Genomic DNA, 17,453 nt, shown 5'->3' with positions numbered 1-17,453 from the left:
AGCTCTCTCACACAGTCTGGTGGGTTTTATAAAGAAAATCCCAGTAAGTAAAGAAATGTGGAAAGATACTGAAAACCTACTTTAGAAAACTTCCCAGATTTTAAAAAAGCTCAGGGGCTCCCAACTAGATTCAACCAAAATAGACCATTACCAGACAGAGAATAGTCAAAAAGTACAAGATAAAGAGAAAAATTCTCAAAAACAGGAAAGAAGACCAAGTCACACATATGCCTGCCCATTAGGCCTCTAGCAGACTACTCAGGCTAGAGGAGAGTGAAACGATGTATTCAAAGTACTGAAAGAAAAACATTAACAAAAACATTATACTCAGAAAAATTATTCCTCAAAATGAAGATGAAATAGTGTTTCCCAGAGAAACAGGAACTGAGAGATTCTGTCAGCCATAGACCAGCCCCACAACAAACACCAATGTAGTCCTACTCAACTCACTAATTTCTCTCCTCTCTCTCTCTCTCTCTCTCTCTCTCTCTCTCTCTCTCTCTCTCTCTCTCTTTTTTTTTATTTTATTTTTGAGCTGAGGATCGAACCCAGGGCCTTGCGCTTGATAGACAAGTGCTCTTCCACTAAGCTAAAAAGAGATGAATTCCACTGGGCGGTGGTGGTGCTCGCCTTCAATCTCAGCACTCGAGAGGCAGAGGCAGGCAGATATCTGTGAGTTCAAGGCCAGCCTGGTCTATAGAACAAAATCCAGGAAAGGCACCAAAGCTACACAGAGAAACCCTGTCTCGAAAAACCAAAATAATAATAATAATAATAATAATAATAATAATAATAATAATAATAATAAATCCATATTATCTGTTTTATTTAAGGTTTACATATCGTATGTGTCTGAGTGTTTGCCTGAATCTATGTATATACACCATATATATTCATGCAGTACACAAAGAGGCCAAAAGAGGGCGACAGGGTTTCTCAGCGTGGAGCCATGGGAGGTCTGGAGAAGAAGTATGAAGAAGGCTCTGGCACCAATTACATCACCTGAAACAAAGCTGGCAAGAAGCTGTAGCTGAGCCTGCCTGATTCCCGGGGGCTGTGTATCCTGAAAGGCATTTATCCCCATGAGTCCAAGCATAAGAAGAAAGGGAATAAGGGTTCCACAGCAGCCCGAACATTTTACCTTATCAAAGTTATTAAATTCCTCCTCCATGAGCCCATCGTCAACAAGTTCCGAGAGTACAAGATGGTTTATTTGGAAGCTCCGCAAAGCCTATGGGAAGAGCGAGTGGAGTGCTGTGGAGCGCCTGGAGGACAATAAAGCCAGCTACAAACTTGAGCACATTGTCGAGGAGCGGTACCCCACATTTATCAATGCTCTGAGGGATCTTGACGATGCCCTGCCAATGTGCTTCCCCTTCTCCCCCTACCCACGGACGGGCAAGTGCCATGCGCTGGGGCAGCCCATCATAGGAATTTCACCCTATGCTTTCTCCCATGATCAGCCAACAGATGTGGACTACAGGGCCATGGCCACCTTCACTGAGTTCTAGACCACTCTCCTGGGCTTTGTCAACTTCTGCCTCTAGCAGTCTCTCAGTCTTCACTACCCACCCAAGCTTGAAGGTCAAGCCCAAGCAGAGACAAAGATCAGCGAGGACACATATGCAATGAACTCTGAGAGCTCTATGGAGAAACTAGCAGCCCTCCGTGCCAGCTTGGCTCCAGTGGTGGTGTCTACTATAGAGGAGGCTGAGGCCATTGAGTTTCCTACTGATGGGGAGATGGCCACACAGGAGGAAGGGCACAGGAAAGAGCTGGAGGCCCAGGAAAAACACAGGAAACTCTTCGAAGGCCTGAAGTTCTTCCTGAACCGAGAGGTGCCCCCGTGAAGCATTGTCCTTCATCCTCAGGAGTTTTGATGGGGATGTATCCTGGGACAAGTCTTTGTGCATCGGAGCCACCTATGACATCACAGACTCCTGCCTGCTTCACCCACCAGATGGTTGACCGGCCTGGGAAACAAACCCCCATCATTGGCAGGTACCATGAACAGCCCCAGTGGGTGTTGGACTGTGTGAATGCCCGCCTCCTTCTCCCCGTGGCAGAGAACTTCCCTGGGGTGCAGCTGCCCCCACACCTTTCACCCTTTGTATTTGAGAAGGAAGGAGGTTACATTCCGCCTGAGAAACTGAAGCTATGGGCTCTGCATCGGGGAGAAGACCCAGGAGACTTGGAAGAGGAAGAGGAGGATGAAGAGGAGGAGGATGAAGATGACGACAGTGAAGGGGATGGTGATGTTGGGGGCAGGGACTGAGGAGGAGGAAGATGTGGAAGCTGATTCAGAGAAAGAGGAGGAGGAGGAGGAGCACCTGTCGGCCTTGGAGCAGCAAAGGCTGAAAGGGAAGAAGTCCCAGGTGGTGGCCGGCACTGTGAAACTGGAAGAGAAGCAGCGGCTGGCCCAGGAGGAAGAAAGTGAGACCAAGCGCCTGGCCATCGTGATAATGAAAAAGTGAGAGAAGTATCTCTACCAAAAGATCGTGTCTGGCAAGCAGTGCGAGAGGCCAGCAGGCTGGCAGAGAAAAGGAAAGCCCATGCTGCTGTGAGGTCTGAGGAAACGCCAAGCAGACAAGGCCTGGGCAAGCTCGGCTGTCCCTCCCTGGGAGTTGGACATGGCAGAAGCAAGCCAGTGGAACACACGTGTGTGCACACTCGTGACCAGCCCAGCACCCTTATACTTTTGGTGGTGTGTGGCCAGCCCTAGGCTCCCATGAAGTTCACGCTGGTGTCTGACTGATAGCCTCATTTTGCTTGGCTTTCTACAGCCTCCTACACGGCTGTGCCCATAATTCTCAGGATGCTGTTGTGGAATAAGGTGGGGAGCTCTTATTACATGGCTGGACTTTTGCAGCCAATTGGAAAAAGAAAAGAGGGTGTCAGATTCCCTGGGGCTGCAGTTGCGGCATGTTGTGAGCCATTATGTGGGTGCTGGAAATTGAATGAGGGTCCTCTGCAAGAGCAACAAGTAAGTGCTCTTAACCACTGAGCCTTTTCTCCAAATCTGAAATTTTACTTCAAAGTACTTAACTCAAAAGAAATATAAACTTATATACATAAACCTATAGGCATTAGCAATTTCATGTATAATTATCATTAGCTGGAAATCCCTTTTAAAGAGGGACTCATTCAGCAAATTGTGGCACATCTATACAATAGAATAGTGTTCAATGATAACAAGGAATGTACTGAAATACGCCACAGAATGGACAAATCTGAGAAATACCTCTAACTGAAAGATGCCAGACACAAAAGTTACATACCGTGTTACTTATTTTCAGCTCTGTGTAACTAAGTATGGTGACATAAGCCTGTAATCCTGTCACTCAGAGGCTGATGGTAGGGGTTTTTGTTTGTTTGTTTGTTTGGTTGGTTGGTTTTTTACATAAAGCAGAAAGTCTGACTTGACTGTCAAACAGGAAACCCTGCTGGTCAGGGAAACAAAGGAAGAATGCACCAGCCTCCCGACTTGTATATTAAGCGTTGTCCTTGTTCAGCTGTTTCACTGAACACGTCTGTAACACTTCCCTTCCCACCTTTACCAAGGTCCCCAGCTCTCCTGTACAACCTGAAAGACAAGAAAACATGGTGAGTCTATGAAAGTGGCCCACAACCTGAGGGAAATGGGCATATTGTTTCAAAAACTGACAACATTTCAACATGAATGGAAAGGGACTCCCAAGGTTCCACCCCTAGCTGAAAAGCTGTCAGCAGTTGATGGCTACCAGGGTGAAAATTTGTTTTTCTTCAGAGTACAAGGCAGATGATAGCCCCATACCCATGTGTATATGGACAGCCCTAATTGGACTCAGTGGGTTATTAATTTTTTTAAAAAATAGAACTGGGTGTGATGGTTTCAACACCTTTAATCTCAGACAGAAGCGACCTCTGTGAGTTCAAGGCCAGCCTGGTCTCCAGAAATAGTTCCAGGACAGCCAGGGCTATGTAGGGAGACCCTGTTTCCAAACAAACAAAAATTGGAGGGATGCTCTAGGGCAGAGCTAAGGTAGGTAGTAGGGGATAGAGATCATCAAAACATATTGTATACATGTACAAAGTGTTCAAAGAACAAATAATAGTTATTTTTAAAAACTGATGGAAATTGACCTACTACAGTTACTGAAAGTCATGGAATTATACCCTAAATTGTACATGGTTAAAAGTGACTGGATTTTGTGATGTGGAAATTATGCTTGATGAAGCTGAGTTTTTAAAGTGAGTAGAAGAAACTGCTTTACAAACACCTCAGATCAAGCAGTTGCCACAGAAGATGAAGCAATATGGACTGAAGATCTTGTACGTTAGCCAGACTGAAGTGTGGCGTAGCTGAGCTCCACGTCCCTCTTGAGGAACAGATAATTGTTCCATATTTCAACATGGCATATCGATTCATATAGGTTCCAACACAATTTTAACACTTCAATCAAATAAAAATGACCCTAACAGAGAAAGCCACATCCCTCCCTCAGTCAGGGATTTAAATGTAAAAATGTAAAGTACATTTTCAGCAAAGCCAGTCCTGTAGTGTATCAAAGCTATGTTCCAGGAACGAGTGGAGTTTATTATTCTAGAAATGGTCCCGGTGTAACCAATGACATCCACAAATATAAAGAGAAAGTAAATAATACGATTGTGTCACCTAATGGCAGAAATGTTTTAATTTCCTCAGAAATAGTTGTAGTTCTCAGATATGAGTCCATCCCTTAGTGTGCTGGTTGGTTTTAATGTCAACTTGCCACAAATTAGTCACCTGAGGAGGGACCCTCACTTGAGGAATGTTCTTACTGGTCTTAATTGATGTGGGACAATCTACCCCACATGTGGGCAGCACCTTCTGGTGGCAGCCCAGATCAAAGCGGGCATCCTGTTGCTGCTGCTGCTGATTCCTTCACTAATAGCAGAACCTGTGTTTCCAAGCTTCCATCACTGACTGAGGACCAGCAGCTCCCAGGAACCCTTTGGGTTTTCTGTGATAGGTTGGGACTTCTGATCATCCAGCCTCAAGGGCTGATCAACTAGTGAGCTCTTGGCCTCTCAGGTGTGGTTCAGCCATTATCACTATCTCAAAGTTTTGTGCATACATATGTTCATCCTAGCTATTCTGTTTCTCTAGAGAATACTGATCATTACACCTGAGTATAGACCACTCTACCAGTGATGCTGGCTGACCAGGTCAGGTCTGAAGATGTCACCACATTCTGTCAGAGTGCAAGGCTTCTGGGAACAGTAGGGTTCCTTTGCCCCAGCTCTTCAGGAAAACTGTGGTGCATAGATATGAGGCTCACTTCTAGAAAACTCCAGCCAGCACATGACACTTGGGCAGAGGGGGAGCCAGAGTGCAGGAGTACTGTACAGTTCTGAGCCAGGGCCCCTGTGCTTAGAGAGGTCCATGTTGGTGCCCTGCCCACCTCTCCAGATTTTCTAGGCCTTGTCTTCTCTGTCTGCTCACCTGTGAGCTGTGGAACCATTCCACTGCTTTGAATACAGTCATGTCTGCCCCAGAACTGTCAAATTTCTCTGCTCGGCTAACTTCTCTGGGAGAAGTCAGTGCAGGGCAGAATTAATTCCATGCTGACAAAAGCAGAAATGATGGACTCTTGACATCAAGGTTGTATTTTTCCCCTGATATTTCATCTATGTCTCATGGTTAAATTTTTCCTTCATAAGAGGCCAAGTCTTGTTTTATATGCAATTTGATGGCACACACTTAAATCAGAGCTTACCAAATGGCAGAATAAACATTAGCTGTTTTTCAAACTGGCTTGGGAGCCAGTTGTGGTGGTTAAGACCTGGACTCCCATGACTTAGGAGCTTGAGGCAGCATGGCTGCAAGTTTGAGGCCAGCCTGGTCTACGCAGCAAGATTCTATTTTGAAAGTCAATTGTGCCAACAAATGAAAAACAAGTTGGAAAGGAGGTGAAGTGTGATTTGAAAATCCTAGATGTCTGAGTGTGTTTGGGCTCCTGTAACAAAGCCCCACAGGCTGGGTGACATATAAACATGCAAGTTTCCTCTTCCTGGTTTTGGAGGTCAAAGGTTCGGATCCAGGTGTTGACAGACTTAGTGTCTGGACAGAGCCTGCGTTCTTAGACAAGCTATCCTACTCTAACTCCATCCACAGCTACACCCCCTGAACTTGTCTCCCTTGAGGGAAGGAGCTGGGTCTCTTTGGGGCCTCTTTTATAAGGTCACTAACCTCATTTATAAGGGCAAGCCCCCACGACCTAACAACTTCCCAAAGGTCCACCTCCTAACACCGTCACCTTGGGGGTGAGCATTTCAAGGTAGGCATCGGTAGAGGACACAGACATTTGTGGGGTAGCTCTGGCTTCAAATACAATGCCCTTCTCTGCTGGCAGACCTTAGTCTTCATTTCTGATGCATCCTGGGAGCCTCAAAGTGGGAGCATCCTGTATCTCTGATACACCTCTGCCGCTGTCTATTCCTTCTCCCTCCTTCCTATCCTCCTTTCCTAACAGCATGTCTCAAAGGCCTAACACTTTCATTTATGTATTACTATTGTATGTGTGTTGGAGAGGGCACACACATGCCAGAGGATGCATGTGTAATGGTCAGAGGACATTATGGAGAGTCCGTTCTCTCTGTTCACATTTATGTGGGTTCAGGGGATCAAACATAGGCCATCAGGCTTTAGAAACTGACGAGATATCTTCCCTGCCTTAGGCCTAGCATTTTTAAAAAATGATTTCAGAAAATACACAGAGTGGAAATTTTCCAGATAGGAAACAAAAACTGAAGAGACCCCAAGACACTTGGGTTTGCCTTTACAGCTGTTTGCTGGGTGTGTGTGGGGGTGTGTGGGGTGGAATCTCAATTAAGGCAGGCCATTTTCTCTCACAGATTTGAGATCAAGTCCATTTTCCAAAGGTGACCATGGGCTTTGCACCTTCGGGAGTAAGTCTGAAATGAGAACCAGCCAACCGTGCCTCCCGGAAGGGCTAAGGCTGCCAGCCTGCAATGGATTTGTTACCATCCATGGGTAACACAGCAAGAGTCTGCAGGATCAAGTCATCGGCGCCCTAAATCCCCAATCTCCTTGGCTTCCACTCCATAAACCAGTGGGGCAGTCAGCCACTCGGGAGCCTAGAGGTTAAACACATACGATTGACCTCAGAGAAAGGAGCTCTCACGTCGTTAAACACAGGCTTGCCCGATCACACCAAAAAGGGCCCTGGGAGCATCATTTAAGGCTTGTGCCACACACATTTATGTGACATAAAATCGATACCTTTTGCCTGTCTTTGTTTGCCTGGATTATGTTGAACTACTAAAGGGCTCTCAGGACATCATTCAGATTTACTGTCCTGCATTTTATGCAGGCAGGTGTGTGAACAAGAACAGGGGTGCATCTTTGTTTCCTTGTTTGATCATGCTTATATCAGTATGCAGATGCACAAGTTGTAACTTTTAGAGCAGAAATTATTTCCCTCCCTTATGTTAATTTTTTTTTTTTAGAATGTTATTTTTAGGGAACAGTGAAAGAGTGTGTTATTCAATAATAACATGGAGGTGATTAGCAATAGTTTGAGAGAAAATTTTAAATCCCAACATATGTTTTCATATGTTTATCTAAGTATTCTCCACCTCTGAACACTGCATTGGGGGCCAAACCTTCAACACATGCACCTTTGGGAAATATTTCATATAAGTTGTCACATATATGGATTTCTTTCTTTCCAATAGTTAAATAAGGTAGCTGATTGTGTTAGTGTTTATCAGAGACTTGGAAACAATAAGATTACGTGTGTATGTATCTACACAAGAAATAGAGATAGACAGACAGACAGACATATGAGAGGCTAAATAAATAAATAATGAAGTCTCACTTTAGCTCAGGTTGTTTTACAAAGTTAGTGCTAGGACTAGAGAGATGGCCTGGTGCCTAAGAATACTTGCTGCTCTCACAGAACCTGAGTTCAGCTCCCAGCACCCACATCAGGCAACTCACAACTGCTTGTCGCTCTGGCTCTAGGGGATCTGATGGCCTCTTCTGGCCTCCACAGGCAATTGCATACATGTGTGCATTCCTCCCCACATGCACATCAATTAAACATACTAAAAAGTAAAAAGTAAGCACTGATCAAATTGTGCACTCACACATATTTATGGAGGTGGGGGGAGAGAGAGAGAGAGAGAGAGAGAGAGAGAGAGAGAGAGAGAGAGAGAGAATGAGGAAATACCTCACGTGTGATTTCCGAGGCCAAGAGGTCTCAAGACCTGCCGTCAGTGAGCCAGAGACAAAGGAGAGTCTGAACAGTTAAGTCTTGATCCTGGAAGAGCCGAGAGCCAGAAGAGCCTGTGGGATAGTTAGACTCAAATCCAGAGGCTCAAGATCCAAGAAGAGCTGATGCTTCAGTCTTGGTCCTAATGGTGGGAAAAGACCAATACCCCAGTTCAGGCAAGAGGCAGGCTGGTGGGCAGGCGGGCAGTCAGGCAGGCAGGCATTCCCTCCTATGTAGCCTTGTTGCTCTATCTAGGCTATTTGTTACATTTCTTATCATTTTGACAAAGTGCCCAGCAGAAGCAATTTAAGGGAGGGAAGATTTATTGGGGTTCAAGTTTTCAGGGAGAAGTTTGGTCTCTGGTGGAGTGGGGGGGGGGGGCACAGCAGAAAGGACAGTTACATGGCAGTAAGTCAGGAAGCAGAGAGCTCAGACCAGAATGGAAAGTAGATATTACCTTCATGTTCTTCCCTCCCCCCCTTCGAGGTCCACTCCCCCTGGCCAGGCTATGTCTTGGTGGCTTCACAGCCACTCCAAACAGGAAGCAACCTGAGGAGGAGACTGTCCCCAATTTCCTTTTATTGCTGTACTAAGACACATAGACCATAAGTCACTTAGGGGAAGGAAGGATTTATTTGGCTTACTTCCAGGTCACAGTCCATCACTGAGGGGAGTCAGACCAAGAACTCAAGCAGGAACCTGAATGAAGGCCTGCTTGCTGCTCTACACAATAACATCTATCCAAGGAACTCAACTCACAGTCAAAGAAGTGGACAGAAACCATGGAGGGATGCTGCTTGTTGGCTTCCAGGCTGGCCAAGCACCACCTGTCTAGACACAGTATCACTGGTCTAAGCCCTCGAATGGCAATTGATAATCAAGACAATCCCCCCATACACATGTCCTATCCGGGCAAGCCTTCAACTGAGGCTCCCTTCTCTGATGACTCAAGGCCATATTAAGTTGACAGTTCAAGATAATTAGGACAGGGACCAAGTATTCAAGTATGTGAGCCTGGGGGGACATTGCAGATGTCAACTATAACATAAGACCTTCATATAGTGTGCAGTGCATATTACTCAGTTTATTAATGAAAAAGGTTAATCTCACCCAGAGATGCCCCCCACAAATGTGCAGAATAAGATATGACCAGATGTCTGGGTATGTCATGGATGAGTAAAATTAACTACCACATTGATACTCTTTAAAAAAAAAGAGATTTATTTATTTATTTATTTATTTATTTATTTATTTATTTATTATGTATACAGTGTTCTGCCAGCATATATGCCTGCATGCCAGAAGAGGGCACCAGATTTCATTACAGATGGTTGTGAGCCACCATGTGGTTACTGGGGATTGAACTCAGGACCTCTGGAAGAGCAGCCAGTGCTCTTAACCACTGAGCCATCTCTTCAATCCCCACACTGATACTCTTAACCTGTGAGGAAACAGAATTAAAGGATTCACCAGAATTACGCAGCTAGCATAGTATAGTTCAACCTTATGCCAGTGATGTCTGAAAATAAACAGGCTCTGTCTGATAAACTAGGACAAATATTTTCAATACACAGAGAAAAGAAAAAAAATTAATGGTAACAGTAAACTTTTTGTCTTGTTCTGTTTTACAAATCAGTTTGAAAAATGGTGAGGGGCTGGAGACACTGTCAGTGGTTAAGAACACTGGTCGATCTTGCAGAGGACCTGGTCTGGTTTCCAGTATGCACATGGTGGCTTGCAGCCATCTGTAACTTCAGCTCCAGAGCATCACCTGATGCCCCTCTTCTGGCCTTCATAGGCACAAAACATATGTGATGCTAATATATACATCCAGGCAAACACTCATATGCATACAAACATAAATCTTTTAAAACATTTTATGGCAGTCCTATAAGAACAGAATGTTAGAAACTTTAAGTGTCTGCCAAATAAAAGGCTTAATTATGCATTTTTATAGCTACACTCACTCACAAAACTCCACGCAGCGGTCAATAGCACAGTAAAAAGGAACACGTGTACTCGAGATCATTTGAGCAGAGACAAAGTGCCCAGTCTTGCTTCTACGTGGCTCTGTGCGGCATGTCAGAAAGCCTTAATGAAGGACATGCTCGCTGCTGAGGGGAGGGCAGGCAGAACAGCCTCTGAGCCCAGGCTTTGCTTTCTTTTCTTCCACCCAGAACCAGACTCACCATGGAGCTAATGATTCCAAGCTCCAGGGCCTCTCACTAGAATGCACTTCTCTCAAGGCCTTGGGAGGGGCCTCAGGAACGTCTTCACGGACTCAGAAGTGTTTGGCAAACTCACTAAAACAGAATATTGAAACTTCAATCATGTAAGACAAGTGCCTGTTTCAGTTGAGATATCTCTGCCCCACGCCCTCTCACGTTGGATGTTTCCAAGTCCTCTCCAGTGAAGATTTTTCCCAAGGCAAGCCTTTTAGCTTGCTTTGACTTCCAGCCAGACTTTCCTGTCTCTCTACCATTAATGTCTGTTATGGGTCCTCAACCCCTCATCTGCAATTCCAAAATCCAAAACAAGATATGCACAATTCTTTTTTCTTTTCAACATTCCTTTAGCAGAGAAATTTGATTTGCTTGGAGCTCATTATATAGAAAAGCTTGACCTGAACGGATGTGAGAACATCCCATCTCTCCCTCTTTGTATTTTGCTACAGAAATAATTATGTCTCTGATTGTGGAGTGTTTCCAAGTCCTGAAGGAATTTTTAAGTAATAAATACCAAGAGACAGGATGTACTAACGATGAGAGAGAACAAAAGATTATCCACTGTCGACTAAAATATGCTCTCCAGAAATAAGAAATGGCCAAGATCTTTCTTTGGAGATTCCCCTCTCCAGCATAACAGACAACTTAAGAATAGAATTGTGTTCTGAGACAGAGATTATTGCAACTTGATTCTACTTAAATTAAAATCTTTACAGTCTCTGATCCACATTCCACAGTTGTTAAAAACAATGGTGATTGAGGTATCTGTTTTAAATGTGGGTGTCAGTTGGGGAGCAATGATGTATTGAAATAGATTTGAGACAATGGAGTATGAACCTACCTCTGTGTGAAGACGAGAGAGGAAGAGAACAAGATGGTTTGTGTCCAGTGCCTTCCTCCATCTTTCCCCTAAAAGGCCATCCAGCGCACAGAATGTCCAGCATGCAGTGGAAAGCCTGGCTTAGGAGTGCTGGGTGGTTGTGGTGGCAACCTTGGTTGTCACAAATCTGGGGAGAGGGAGCCTCTTGATTGCTACTTGATGTAGGAAGGCTCAGCCTACAGTGGGCAGCATTCCCCGCAGGCAGGGAGGCATGGTATGTATAGGAAAGGTAGCTGAACATGAGTCTGAGAAAAGCCAGTAAGCAGTGTTCACCCACCACCTCTGCTTCAGATTCCTGCCTTGAGCTACTTTCTGCCCAGGTTTCCCAAGGTAAGGAATTGTAACCTATAAGCCAAGTAAACCCTTTCCTCCCTAAGATGCCTTTGGTCATGGTGTTTATCACAGTAACAGATAGTACACTAAGACATTGTTACTGATCAGAAGGTAAATCTGCTGATCTACAAGTTCTAAATTATTTAGATTTAGGTTTAAAAGGGATCATATTGAGAAGAAAGACTAAACGTCACTGGTAGGATGAACCACAATGAGAGGATGCATATTCCCTTCATGTAGGCAGGCTGTAGAACTGGGTATTGCTGACATATCACCTGATGTCAATGGTGATATGGGTACCCAAGAACCCTTGTGCATCTCAAGTGAGAGGCCTTTCTGGAAAGTGATCTGGAAGCAAAACTCTGGATGCTATGGCAAGTGTATTTAGTTGAGGAATGGTGAGAAGAAAGAGATGTGGGGAAGGGTCATAAGAGGGCTGAGAACTCAAGAGCCAAAGAGTTTAGAAAAGAAACATGACATACTCCAATAGATTAAATATGCTGTCTCCTTGAGCCAACTATTGAGAGACTCAGACGAGATGAGGAGGTAGAAACCTCGTAGATAAACTAAGTGAAGGACTGCCATCCCACTGGGCAGAACGGTCTTCCGCTAACTGAACTGCAGTGGGAAGAACAAGGGAGATCCATGCATACGCACTGAGTCATCGTCCCAAAGTCTGAAGATTGCCAGTTCATAAATCCAACAGGACCCATAGGTCTTGCAAAACAGATTGTGGTCTTTATTTCCGGTTCATAAGAAAAGATGCTTGTCTAAAACTTTACTCTTCATGCTTAGCTTTCCAATGTGTTTAACCACACTTGAAGCTGATCTAGAATCCCATAAAAAATGACTCAGCCTTGGTCAGGAAGCCTCTTGACAGTTTGTGTCAGCTAAAGCAGAGAGGTGAGAATAAGTGATTGTTCATTGCTCGGCCCTAAAGGAGACCCTTAAGACCCAGGCGACGTCATGGAATAGGGGGCGGAAAGACAGAGAGCGCTGGAGGAGTGCCGTGATGCTGTCTTCTGAATATGGTGTGGCTGTTGTCATCGTGAGCACACTGCAGCTATGGAGAGAGAGAGAGAGAGAGAGAGAGAGAGAGAGAGAGAGAGAGAGAGAGAGAGAGAGAGAGAGAAGCAAATATAAAAATAGACAGGAGAACAGTTGAGAAGAAAGGGGTCACTGGGGTGGATATGACCAGGATACATTGTATACATGTTTAAAATTGTCAAAAACAATGAACTCCTACTGCTACTGTTACACCAAGAGAAACAGACTGAATTCTCCCACCCAAGCTAAGGTGGAGGTCAGGGACGATGCTCACTGCTCTGATTCAGCATTGCACTAGCAGGTTCTTCAGTGAAGCCTCCAGATGGTGGTGGCTCTACAGAGCTCCTGAATGTCAGCCTATGAGAGACCCCGGATGCCCAGGAACTTAGATAAGAAGGTTAGTCAAGACATTTAAATTTCAGGCTGACTTTCTATACAGCATGAGGTGCATAGTAACACTAGAATCTACAGAATGTTGTTAGAACTAACCACTGAGTTGATCAGGTTCACATGAGATAGGAAAATTGGTTCTATTTTTTTTAAGTAGCTATAAGCAATCAGAAATTGAAATATATACATACTATTTTCTCTGACACAAAATTTTTATTTATCAGATAAATTTAGCAAAATATCATGTTTAAAATCTGTTTGTTAAAACTGTAAATCATTGGAGAAAGAAATTAAATGCCTAAATAAAACAAGAAAGGAGTTTATGTAAGCCTCAATATTATTAAAATATCAGTTTTGCCCCAAGAGGTCTATAGATACAATGTGGGGGTAATAGCTTCTACAAACGGATATTTTTTTGTAATTGATCCAATTTTATTTATAGAAAAACCCTAGAACCTCCATAGCAATGGTCTAGAACTATTGTGATAAACAAATTCAATCCTCAGAACCTTAAATTAACAAATACATACCTAGGGGCTGGAGATGTGGCTCAGTGGTAAGCAGCACATACTGCTCTTCCAGAGAATCTGAGTTCAATCCCCAGTACCCACATCAGATGGCTCACAACCACCTGTGACCAGCTCCAGAGCATCTCTTGCTTCTGTGGGCAAAATGCATTCACATGCACATGCCCCCCAATAACTAAAAATAAAATTAAAAAACAATGTTCATAACCATACAGAGCTATAAGGGGTTATTTGGAGGGGGAAAAACAACACAAATATATACATAAAAAACATAGAAACAAATAGACTTTATAATCAACACATTATTGGAATTAATTTTCTTTCTAATTAATTTTTTAGTGTTATGTGTATGAGTGTGTGCCTACTTGTCTGTGTGGATGCTGTGTGGATGCACTGCCCACAGAGGCCAGAAGAGGACATCAGAACTCCTGAAACTGGAGTTACAGACAGTTGTGAGCTGCCATGTGGGGCCTGGGACTGAACTCAAGTCCTCTTCAAAATCAGCAGTCACGTTTACGCACTGAGACATGCCCTGAGTGCCCCTCTCCTACTGCTGGAATTTCTAAAAGATATTCTATATGAAGAAAAATGTCTCAGAGAAAAAGGTCTGAGACGCAAGAAGAAAAAAAAAAAAAAGATCAAGTAAATGAGTAAACTATATGGTTATTTACTCATTTACAAATAGCAATGTCTACTTAGTGGGGTTTAAAAGCACATCTAAACCTCTGAGAAACATGATGTTAAGTTAAAAGGTAACAATCATGTTGTGGCCTTCTTGTATTATTTATTATGGTAGTTAGGCTATTCATTGTCTTTCAACTTCAAGATGCGTGGTGAAATCTTAAGGACATGGAGATGGAAATGTAACTCAGTGGTAGGGTGCTTACACAGCATGTATGAAATTTCGGGCCCCACCACTCAAAACAAAAGCCTTGGAGCTAGAGAGATGGCTCAGCAGTTAAGAGCATAGACTGTTCTTCAAGAGGACCTATGATCACCAGTAGCTCACAGTTGCTCCTGACCCCAGTTCAAGGAGACCAATGCTCTCTTCTGGTCTGCAGGTGCTATACACATGTGGCATATACTCCCAGATACAGATATACACACAAATAACAAATCACTAAAAAACAAAACAAAGAAATTAAAAAAAAATACCAAGGACATTAATGAGGCACACCTTTGGGAAAAATCCTAGAGGAGCCAGGTGGTGATGGCACATGCCTTTAATCCCAGCACTTGAGAGGCAGAGGCAGAAGGATCTCTGAGTTTGAGGCCAACCTGGTCTACAGAGTGAGTTCCAGGACAGCTAACGCAGAGAAACCCTGTCTGGAAAAACAAAACAAAAACTTCTGGAGGGTTTTACAGGTGAATTAACCAAAAGGTGGACCCACCCTGAATGTGAGTGATGCCACCCATGAGGGGGGTTCCAGACTGAACAAACCCAAAGGGTAAAAGGTGAGGGCTGGACTGAGCACCGACATTCCCCTCTCTCGGCTTAAGGAGCCCTGGCTTCACACTTCCTGCTGCCATGGAGCCACCTGTCACCACGTTTTCTCTACCATGAAGGACTGCATGCCCTTAAGCCACGAACCTAAATAAATCCCTTCCTCCATGAAGTTGCTCTAGCTCGTGTGCAATTGCATTAACAAGGAAGGTAGTTCATACTGAGGCATTGAAGCAACCTCCCAACCCCCTTCCGCCCCCCTGCACATCTCCGGAATAGACAGAGAAATGGGGTCCTGTTGACTCTGGCCATCTAAAGTCCCCACTGTGTCAGATACATCCTCTGGCTCTTTCCCTCAAATTCATCTCTATATGAGGTAATAAATAATGAAAAATAGAATAAAAATGTTCTTTCTTGACTAGAACATTATAGTTTCCTTTGGATTCTGCCTTCGATACAAATCAAGTGGCAATCTGTGCCAAATCTGGAGTTGCAAACCTCAGTTCATTCTTTCATTTAATGAATATTATTAGTTAGGTAGCAATTATGGGCCAAGTGCTGCAGATACATCATGGGAGAAAACATGACAGTCAACCTTCAAAAAACTTACATCCTACAGGGAGAGATCAGCTCTCAGTAGGTTCAAAATTGCCCATTTCGATGTTCTTTTTTTCTATTAAAAAACAGTGAGTAATCTTGGAGTCATTATATTTCAGAGCAATTGGACAGCTACATTCACCTGAGGTGAACATGTCTCCCCAGGGGTGGCGCTTAGTGTAATTAAGAGTGGGACTCACAGAGAGGTTCTTATCATATGGCTTGGTAATAGTGCAGCATGAACCCAATTTATTTCTGTATAATGTTCCAGTCAGAGGATAAGATTAATGCATAAAAAGGAAGGAGAAAAAAATTTAAAAAATACTTTACAACTTCAGGGAGATTCAAGACATCAGAGACATAAAACTATGGGCATAGTGGTGCACACTGTGATCCCAGGGCTCAGAAGACGGAGACAGGAGGATTGCAAGTTCAAAGTCAGGTTGGCCTCTGTCTCAAACAAACAAACATCAATGAAGAAAAAATAGAAGTATTTGAAATTCCTGGAAATTGAGAATATGAAAACCAAAATAAGACATACAGAGAAGGCTATACCAGAAATGGCAGGCCAAATCCTGATGACCAAAACCAGATGGCTGAATTGAGGCATTTCCCCCAAACCAATACAAAAGCGACCATGGGCGAAAATTTTAAAGACAAACCAGGCACCATGGGTAACAACTCTGAGCCAAATATCACAACAAAATACAAGATCTAGCTAATCATAGTGTGGGAAGGAGAGAGATCAGAGGAAGTAGACACAGGCAAGTGCGTATTTCCCTAATGTGGAGAACATGCCTAATGCCTTCAGATACATTGGAGATGGAGAAACTATAACGCATGAACAAATCCTGGAGAAAGTTATGATTTAATGATTGTACTAGTTGAAGGTTTATGCTTATTCACAGTCTGATGGACAGTCTATCATGGATATGCTAAAGCATGCACACCCATGCATCTGCACAACACACACACACACACACACACACACACACACACACACATACACACATTCATTAATGATAAATAAGTAATAAAGGTGTAAAAAGAAATATTTTTGCCTAAAGTATTCCCAGTCAGAAACCTTGTTTTTCTGGAAGCCATTTCTTTCCCAGTCCAAGCAAATCACACACCTGTCTGTTGGCAGGACAATCTGGTTCACAAGGTGGAGAGCAGTGTGCATCCCTGAAGAACACGGCATTATTTATTGACTATCTACCTCACTCACATCTGTGAGACATGGAAACTCAACGATGGTTTACAAGACCATCAGTTTTAAACACCACAATCCATCACAAATGGGAAGGCGTGACCAACATCCCTTCCGGTGCAATGCATTATACGAGGGTCAGCAAGTGGGAGTCACGGTTGGCAACACAGTAGCTGGCCTCAGGTAGCACATCCATCCTTCCAGCTGCTCGGATCCATATGGGACCAATGAACTGCAGAGAGCTCAGGCCTCTCCTTGTTGGGGGTGTCTGCTGTACCGTGCCGTCCAAAGCCCATCAGGAAACAACTGGAAGCAAGCTGGCATCCATTTATCTAGACTTTGTCTGGTATCCAAGTGCTGATGAAAGGGAAACCATGCACATTAGCAAGCAGACAGATGTGATGAGGGAAACTCAGGTGTTGTTATCCTGAAGAAATCAAAGGTTTACAACGTAGGGGAGGAATGAAAAGCACTCCGCTATTCATCGAAGCCAGATAGAGAACCAAGAGTGTTGTTTGCCTTGAGAAGCCAAGTTCACAGCC

The 17,453-nt window shown here is 43.9% G+C and overlaps 1 pseudogene; it reads left to right on the top strand.

Annotated features, from left to right (window-relative positions):
* The first annotated feature begins 949 nt into the window (after positions 1 to 949).
* On the top strand, positions 950 to 2,722 carry LOC118587607 (annotated as a pseudogene).
* Positions 2,723 to 17,453: the final 14,731 nt, after the last annotated feature.

Source organism: Onychomys torridus, chromosome 7, assembly GCF_903995425.1.
Source record: "Onychomys torridus chromosome 7, mOncTor1.1, whole genome shotgun sequence".
Taxonomy (NCBI): Eukaryota; Metazoa; Chordata; class Mammalia; order Rodentia; family Cricetidae; genus Onychomys; species Onychomys torridus.
Note: the sequence above shows the minus strand (reverse complement) of the source record. Positions and strands in the feature narration are given on the sequence as shown.